The 9,156-nt window shown below is 37.7% G+C and overlaps 1 non-coding gene across 1 annotated transcript; it reads left to right on the top strand.

Moving 5' to 3' along the window:
- The first annotated feature begins 1,707 nt into the window (after positions 1-1,707).
- LOC112760089 (small nucleolar RNA R71) lies at positions 1,708-1,815 on the top strand. The gene has a single exon (XR_003180543.1). It is a non-coding gene; the product is annotated as a small nucleolar RNA R71 (small nucleolar RNA).
- Positions 1,816-9,156: the final 7,341 nt, after the last annotated feature.

The following is a 9,156-nucleotide window of genomic DNA, read 5'->3' as shown; positions in this document are numbered from 1 at the left end:
CAAGCGCTTCTTTAATGTCAATAGCTTGACAGTGGGCTCTCATGGAGCTTCACAGATGTTCAGAGCATTGTTGAGACTCCCCAACACCAAACTTAGAGTTTGGTTATGGCCTCCCAACAGCAAACTTAGAGTTTGACTGTGAGGGCTCTGGTTGACTCTATTTTGAGAGAAGCTTATTGTGCCTCTTTTTCATGTTTACAGAAGGATGACCTTGAGTTTTAAACACAAGGGAGTCCTTATTCATTTGAAGGACTAGTTCACCTCTGTCAACATCAATCACAGCTCTTGCTGTGGCTAGGAAGGGTCTTCCAAGGATGATGGATTCATCCTCATCCTTTCCAGTGTCTAGGATTATGAAACTAGAAGGGATGTAAAGGCCTTCAACCTTTACTAACATGTCCTCTACTTGTCCATAAGCCTGTTTTCTGGAATTGTCTGCCATCTCTAATGAGATTTTAGCAGCTTGCACCTCAAAGATTCCAAGTTTCTCCATTACAGAGAGTGGCAGGAGGTTTATTCCTGACCCCAGGTCACATAGAGCCTTCTCAAAGGTCATGGTGCCTATGGTACAAGGTATTAGGAACTTTCCAGGATCCTGTTTCTTCTGAGGCAATCTCAGTTGATCCAATGCATTTAGTTCATTGGTGAACAGGGGAGGTTCATCTCCCCAAGTCTCATTACCAAATAGATTGGCATTCAGCTTCATGATTGCACCAAGGAACTTGGCAACTTGCTCTTCAGTAACATCTTCATTCTCTTCAGAAGAAGAATACTCATCAGAGCTCATGAAGGGCATAAGGAGGTTCAATGGAATCTCTATGGTCTCTAGATGAGCCTCAGATTCCTTTGGTTCCTCAGAGGGAAATTCCTTATTGATCGCTGGACGTCCCAGGAGGTCTTCCTCCTTGGAATTCACGTCCTCCCCTTCCTCCTTGGATTCGGCCATGATGGTTATATCTATGGCTTTGCAATCTCTCTTTGGATTCTCTTCTGTATTGCTTGGGAGAGTACTAGGAGGGGTTTTAGTGATCTTCTTACTCAGCTGGCTCACTTGTGCCTCCAAATTTCTAATGGATGACCTTGTTTCATTCATGAAACTCTGAATGGCCTTAGATAGATCAGAGACTAAATTTGCTAAGTTAGATGGATTCTGCTCAGAATTCTCTGTCTGTTGCTGAGTGGATGATGAAAAAGGTTTACTATTGTTAAACCTGTTTCTTCCACCATTATTAAAGCCTTGTTGAGACTTTTGTTGATTCTTCCATGAGAAATTTGGGTGATTTCTCCATGAGGGGTTATAGGTATTCCCATATGGTTCACCCATGTAATTCACCTCTGCTGTTGCAGGGTTTTCAGAATCATAAGCTTCTTCTTCAGAAGATGCCTCTTGAGTACTGTTGGATGCAGCTTGCATTCCATTCAGACTCTGAGAAATCATATTGACTTGCTGAGTCAACATTTTATTCTGAGCCAATATGGTATTCAGAGTATCAATTTCAAGAACTCCTTTCTTCTGAGGCATCCCATTACTCACAGGATTCCTCTCAGAAGTGTACATAAACTGGTTGTTAGCAACCATGTCAATGAGTTCTTGAGCTTCTGTAGGCATTTTTTTAGGTGAATAGATCCACCTGCAGAAGTATCTAATGACATCTTAGCTAATTCAGACAGACCATCATAGAATATATCTAGGATGGTCCATTCTGAAAGCATGTCAGAAGGACACTTTTTGGTCAGTTCCTTGTATCTCTCCCAAGCTTCATAGAGGGATTCACCTTCTTTCTGTCTGAAGGTTTGAACATCCACTCTAAGCTTACTCAGCTTTTGAGGAGGAAAGAACTTGGCTAAGAAAGCCTTGACCAGCTTATCCCAAGAGTTCAGGCTATCCTTAGGTTGAGAGTCCAACCATATTCTAGCTCTGTCTCTCACAGCAAAAGGGAAAAGCATGAGCCTGTAGACTTCAGGATCTACTCCATTAGTCTTAACAGTATCACAGATCTGCAAGAATTCAGTTAAGAACCGAAAGGGATCTTCAGATGGAAGTCCATGAAACTTGCAATTTTGTTGCATCAGAGAAACCAATTGAGGTTTCAGCTCAAAATCGTTTGCTCCGATGGTAGGGATGGAGATGCTTCTTCCATGTAAATTGGAATTAGGTGCAGTAAAGTCACCAAGCATCCTCCTTGCATTATTATTATTTTCGGCTGCCATCTCCTCTTCCTGTTCAAAAATTTCTGTAAGGTTATCTCTGGATTGTTGTATTTTAGCTTCTCTTAGTTTCCTCTTCAGAGTCCTTTCAGGTTCAGGGTCTGCTTCAACAAGAATGTTCTTGTCCTTGCTCCTGCTCATATGAAAAAGAGGGAACAGAAAAATAATAATAATAGGGATCCTTTTTACCCAGGTATAGAGGTTCCCCTGTGTGAGTAGAAGAAGAAAAGAATGTAATGTAAAGAAGGAAAGAAGAGAAAATTCGAACACAGATGGCAGAGGGGATTCGAATTTGGGTGAGATGAAGTGTTAGTAGATGAATAAATAAATAGAAGGAGATGAGAGAGAAAGAGGATTTTCGAAAATAAAATTTTGAAAAGGGGTTAGTGATTTTCGAAAATTAGGAATGAAAGCAAATTAAAATTAAAAATTGAAACAATTAGTTAATTAAAAAGAATTTTTGAAAAAGAGGAAGGTATTTTCGAAAATTAGAGAGGGATGGTTAGTTAGGTAGTTTTTGAAAGAGATAAGAAACAAACAAAAAGTTAGTTAGTTAGTTGAAACAAATTTGAAAATCAATTTTGAAAAGATAAGAAGATAAGAAGTTAGAGGAGATATTTTAAAATAAAAAAAATTTTATGAAAAAGATATGATTTTGGAGAAGATAAGATAAAAAGATATTTTTGAAAAGATATGATTGAAATTAGTTTTAAAAAAGATTTGATTTTTAAAATCACAATTAATGACTTGATTCACAAGAAATCACAAGATATGATTCTAGAACTTAAAGTTTGAATCTTTCTTAACAAGTAAGTAACAAACTTGAAATTTTTGAATCAAAACATTAATTGTTGATGATATTTTTGAAAATATGATGTAAAATTAAGAAAAATATTTTTGAAAAATATTTTTTAGAATTTTCGAAAATAAGTAAGAAAAATGAAAAAGATATGATTTTTGAAAAAGATTTTGAAAAAGATAAGATTTTTAAATTGAAAATTTGATTTGACTCATAAAAACAACTAGATTTTTTTTAAAAATTTTTGAAAAAGTCAATCCAAATTTTCGAAAGAAAAGATATAATTTTTTTTTTGAAATTTTTTTATGATGAAAGAGAAAAAACATCAAAAAGACTCAATGCATGAAAATTTTGGATCAAAACATGTGATGAATGCAAGAACACTTTGAATGTCAAGATGAATACCAAGAACACTTTGAATGTCAAGATGAACATCAAGAACTTATTTTTGAAAAATTTTCAAGAAAAGAAAACATGCAAGACACCAAACTTAGAAATTTTTCATGTATAGACACTATGAATGCAAGAATACATATGAAAAACAAGAAAAGACACAAAACAAGAAAATATGAATATCAAACAAGAAGACTGGCCAAGAACAACTTGAAGATCATGAAGAACACTATGAATGCATGAATTTTTTCAAAAAATGCAAAGATTTTTTTTTTTGAAAAAATGCAATTGACACCAAACTTAAAAATTGATTCAAGACTCAAACAAGAAACACAAAATATTTTTGATTTTTATGATTTTATGATTGTTTTGGATTTTTGTAAATTTTTTTTTTCGAAAAACATTTAGGAAAAAGAAAATAAGGATTTCAAAATTTTTAATATGAATTACAGGAATCTTGTACTCTTAGTCTAAAGCTCCAATCCAAGGGTTAGACATGGCTTAATAGCCAGCCAAGCTTTAGAAGATACAAATCAGTCATACAACAGCAGGTGGATTAGGAACAGCTAGCTTGCTCTTGTGATGATGGTTTGGGAGCCTCAGTCTAAATGAATTAGACATGGCTTTACAGCCAGCCAGGCTCCAACATTTTTCATGAAACGCTAGAATTCATTCTTAAAAATTCTGAAGAAAAAATATTTTATTTTTTTGAAAATATTATTAATTTTTTTTCGAATATTAATTGGAAAAAACAAAAAAGAAGAAAAAATTTTTGAAAAATTTTTGAAAACTTTTTGAAAATAAAATAAGAAGAAAATTACCCAATCTGAGCAACACGATGAACCGTCAGTTGTCCAAACTCGAACAATCCCCAGCAACGGCGCCAAAAACTTGGTATGCGAAATTGTTACTCTGAGGTTGTAAAATTTGTTGTTCGTTCTTTCCCTGGCAATGGCGCCACAACTGGTGCACAATACCATGGTCCAGACATAACTTCATAACTTCGCACAACTAACCAGCAAGTGCACTGGGTCGTCCAAGTAATAAAACCTTACGTGAGTAAGGGTCGATCCCACGGAGATTGTTGGTATGAAGCAAGCTATGGTCATCTTGTAAATCTCAGTCAGGCGGATATCAAATGGTTATAGTATTCGAATAATAATAATAAATAAACAGAAAATAAAGATAAAAATACTTATGTAAATCATTGGTGAGAATTTCAAATAAGCGTATAGAGATGCTTTCGTTCCTCTGAATCTCTGCTTTCCTGCTGTCTTCATCCAATCAGTCTTACTCCTTTCCATGGCAAGCTTTCTGTAAGGGCATCACCGTTGTCAATGGCTACATCCCATCCTCTTGTGAAAAAGGTCCAAATGCTCTGTCACGGCACGGCTAATCATCTGAGATTCTCGATCATACTGGAATAGGATTCACCCTCCTTTTGCGTCTGTCACTACGCCCAGCACTCGCGAGTTTGAAGTTCGTCACAGCCATCCCTTCCCAGATCCTACTCGGAATACCACAGACAAGGTTTAGACTTTCTGGATCTCAGGAATGGCCATCCATGGGTTCTAACTTATACCACGAAGACACTAATATCTCGGACTCGGTCCCCTGTATTAGATATCCAAGAGATACCCATTCAATCTAAGGTAGAACGGAAGTGGTTGTCAGACACGCGTTCATGGGGGAATGATGATGACTGTTACGATCATCACATTCATAGTGAAGTGCGAATGAATATCTTAGAAGCGGAATAAGTTGAATTGAATAGAAAAACAGTAGTACTTTTCATTAATCCTTGAGGAACAGCAGAGCTCCACACCTTAATCTATGGAGTGCAGAAACTCTACCGTTGAAAAATACATAAGTGAAAGGTTCAGGCATGGCCGAATGGCCAGCCCCATGATCTAAGAACTATACGTCCCAAGATGTCTAATACAATAGTAAAAAGTCCTATTTATACTAAACAAATTACTAGGGTTTACAGAAGTAAGTAATTGATGCATAAATCCACTTCCGGGGCCCACTTGTTGTGTGCTTGGGCTGAGCTTGAAGTTTACACGTGGAGAGGTCATTCTTGGAGTTGAACGCCAGTTTGTAACGTGTTTCTGGCGTTCAACTCTGGTTCGTGACGTATTTCTGGCGTTTAACTCCAGACTGCAGCGTAGAACTGGTGTTAAACGCCCTTTTGCATCATCTAAACTCAGCCAAAGTATGAACTATTATATATTGCTGGAAATTCCTGAATGTCTACTTTCCAACGCAATTGGAAGTGCGCCATTTTGAGTTCTGTAGCTCCAGAAAATCCACTTTGAATGCAAAGAGGTCAGAATCCAACAGCATCAGCAGTCCTTCTTCAACCTCTGAATCTGATTTTTGCTCAAGTCCCTCAATTTTAGCCAGAAAATACCTGAAATCACAGAAAAACACAGAAACTCATAGTAAAGTCCAGAAATGTAAATTTAACATAAAAACTAATAAAAACATCCCTAAAAGTAACTAGATCCTACTAAAAGCATACTAAAAACAATGCCAAAAAGCGTATAAATTATCCGCTCATCACTATACTCGTGAATTCGACAACCTGTGCCGTCTCTTAAGAGTTTGTCAGGAAAATCCAACCGACTATGAGGATTGGAAGTGTGCTCAGTATGAGAAAGGACTTAGGAGAGACATCTTTAACTACGTGGATCCGCAAAGGTTAACAAATTTCACTGAATTAGTTAAGAAGAATCAATTCGCAGAAAATTACTCCATGAAGTGGGCGATGCTACAGGAAGGCTATAGAAAGACTGCTCTAGACGAGCCTCATAGGGCCGGGCTAGATGAATGCTACAAGTGCGGGAAGCCGAGGCATATGGCTCGAGACTGTCCATACAGGAAACGCCGGGATGCATCCGAATCCGATTCTCAGACCCGAGGTAACCATAAATTAGCAGTTGAATTTTGAACTTCCTTGCATATTATTAATATGTGATATTCATTCGTAATATATGGCGCGCGTTGATAATTGTGAAGCTCAAGTCGATGACTGGCCGAAGGCTATTAGTTATTAAGACGGAATAATGTTTAATTAACTTAGAAGGGTGGATCGGTTTGGAGTGATGTTAGGTTTAAAATAGATGAGGGTTAGAGATGAAAATATTTTAAAAATTGCTTTTAGGACACGTTATGGTCATACGATGATGCCTTTTGGGTTAACCAATGCTCCGGCAGTATTCATGAGTTATATGAACAAGATTTTCCGGCCGTACCTGGACAAGTTAGTTATTGTCTTTATTGATGATATTCTTGTTTACTCTAAGACTGAGGAGGAGCATGCTAATCACTTGTGAACTGTGCTGCAAATTTTGAGAGACAGGAGGTTATACGCTAAGTTATCTAAATGCGAGTTTTGGAAGAGTGAGGTGAAGTTTCTTGGTCACGTAGTGAGCAAGCAGGGAATAGCTATGGATCCTGCTAAGGTAGAAGCAGAAATGAAATGGGAGCGACTAACTTCAGTAACAGAGATCAGTAGTTTCCTAGGTTTGTAGGATATTATCGGAGATCCATTCAGGGATATTCACAGCTCGCCTTACCTTTAACTAAGTTGACTAGAAAGGATACCCCTTTTGTCTGGACTTCAGAGTGTGAAGAGAGTTTTCAAGTATTGAAGCAAAGGTTGACTATTGCGCCTGTGTTGGTACTGCTTGAGCCAAGTGAACCGTTTAAAGTGTACTGTGATGCATCATTAAAGGGTTTAGGGTGCGTTCTGATGTAGCATCGAAATATTGTAGCATACGCCTCACGGCAACTAAGGCCACACGAGATGAACTACCCGACTTACGATTCAAAATTTGCTGCTGTTGTGTTTACTCTAAAAACTTGGAGGCATTGTCTCTATGGCGTTAAGTTTCATATCTTCTCAGACCATAAGAGTTTGAAGTATCTCTTTAAGCAGAAAGAGTTGAATATGCGTCAGAGGAGGTGGATGGAGCTTCTGAAGGATTATGATTTTGAATTGAATTACCATCCAGGAAAAGTGAACGTTGTGATGGATGCCTTAAGTCAGAAGTCTTTATATGCAACTTGGATGATATTTCAAGAAGAAGAGTTATTAAAGGCATTTCAAGGTTTGAAACTGAGAATTAGGGAAGAATCTGGAATTCTATTTTTGAATCGGTTACAAATTTCAAGTAATTTTAAATTTGAACTTCTGAAGGCTCGTCAAGATGGCGAAGCGTTACATAAGGTATTGCCAGTAATCGAATAGGAAAAACAGTGGAGAGTGTTAGAAGGTCAGGATGGTTTGTGGAGGTGCAAGAACTAGATTTTTGTGCCAGATGTCGGAGACCTGCGACAAAGTATCTTGAAGGAAGCTCATAAGAGCGGGTTTTCAATTCATCCAGAAAGCACCAAAATGTACCAAAATCTGAAAGTGATGTTCTAGTGGCCAGGGATAAAGAATGATGTGGCATTGCATGTATCTAAATGTTTAATGTGTTAGAAAGTTAAGATTGAGCATCAGAGACCATCAGGAACCTTTCAACCTTTAGAGATTCCATAATGGAAATAGGAGAGTATCGTAATGGATTTTGTGACAAGTTTGCCTAGGACTCGGACTGATTGTGACGCTATTTGGGTTGTTGTGGACCGACTGACAAAATCAGCTCACTTTCTCCCCATCCAAATAAGTTGCACAATAGAAGAATTAAGCTCGAATGTACATCAAAGAGATTGTCAGATTGCACGGCGTGCCTTCTACCATTATATCTGACAGAGATCCTCGTTTCATATCAAGGTTCTGGGGAGCTTTTCAACGTGCATTTGGAACTCAGTTAAGTTTAAGTACTGCATATCACCCTCAAATAGGACAATCAAAGAGAACTATCCAGACCTTGGAGGACATGCTAAAGGCTTGTGTTTTGGACCAGCCGGCGAGCTAAGATCGATATATGCCGTTAGTGAAAGTTGCTTATAATAATAGTTACCATGTGAACATCGGAATGGATCCGTATGAAGCTTTGTATGGTAGAAAATACCAATCCCGCTATGTTGTAGAAACTGGAGAAAGGAGCTTATTAGGGCCTGAGGTGATAGCTGAAACTACTGAGCATATAAAGAAGATTTGTAGCCGAATGCTTATAGCCCAAATCCGTCAGAAGAGTTATGCTGATCACAGGCAAAAGCCTTTGAAATTTGAAGAAGGGGAGCATGTCTTTCTAAAGGTTACACAACTACTAGAGTGGGAAGAGCTATTAAGACTAAGAAACTGAAATCCCCGTTATATTGGACCGTTTGGGATCCTGAAAAGAATTGGGCCGGTGGCTTATAGGATTGCTTTACCACCATATCTTTCGAATTTGTAGGACGTGTTTCATGTATCACAGCTTCAGAGATATACTCCTGACGCAAGTCATGTTCTGGAACCAGAACCGAATCAAGTGAGAGAAGATCTAACACCTCCAGTAATTCCCGTAAAAATTGATGACACCAGTGTTAAATGATTACGCGGAAAGGAAGTATCATCGGTAAAAGTAGCTTGGAGTTGAGCTAGTATTGAGGAACATAATTGGGAACTTGAATTAGATATGCGAAAAGACTACCCACATCTCTTTTTAGGTAACTACATTTGAATTTTGAGGGCAAAATTCTTTGTTAGGTGGGTAGAATGTAAACTCCGTTAAATTAGTAGATAATTGGTTGATAAATTAGTTTTAATAAAGAAGATTAGAAAGGTGAATATTATATCAAATTAGGATAGAGCTCATCGA

Source organism: Arachis hypogaea, chromosome 16 (genome assembly GCF_003086295.3).
Source record: "Arachis hypogaea cultivar Tifrunner chromosome 16, arahy.Tifrunner.gnm2.J5K5, whole genome shotgun sequence".
Taxonomy (NCBI): domain Eukaryota; kingdom Viridiplantae; phylum Streptophyta; class Magnoliopsida; order Fabales; family Fabaceae; genus Arachis; species Arachis hypogaea.
The sequence above is the reverse complement of the archived record's forward strand: the minus strand, read 5'-3'. Positions and strand labels throughout refer to the sequence as shown.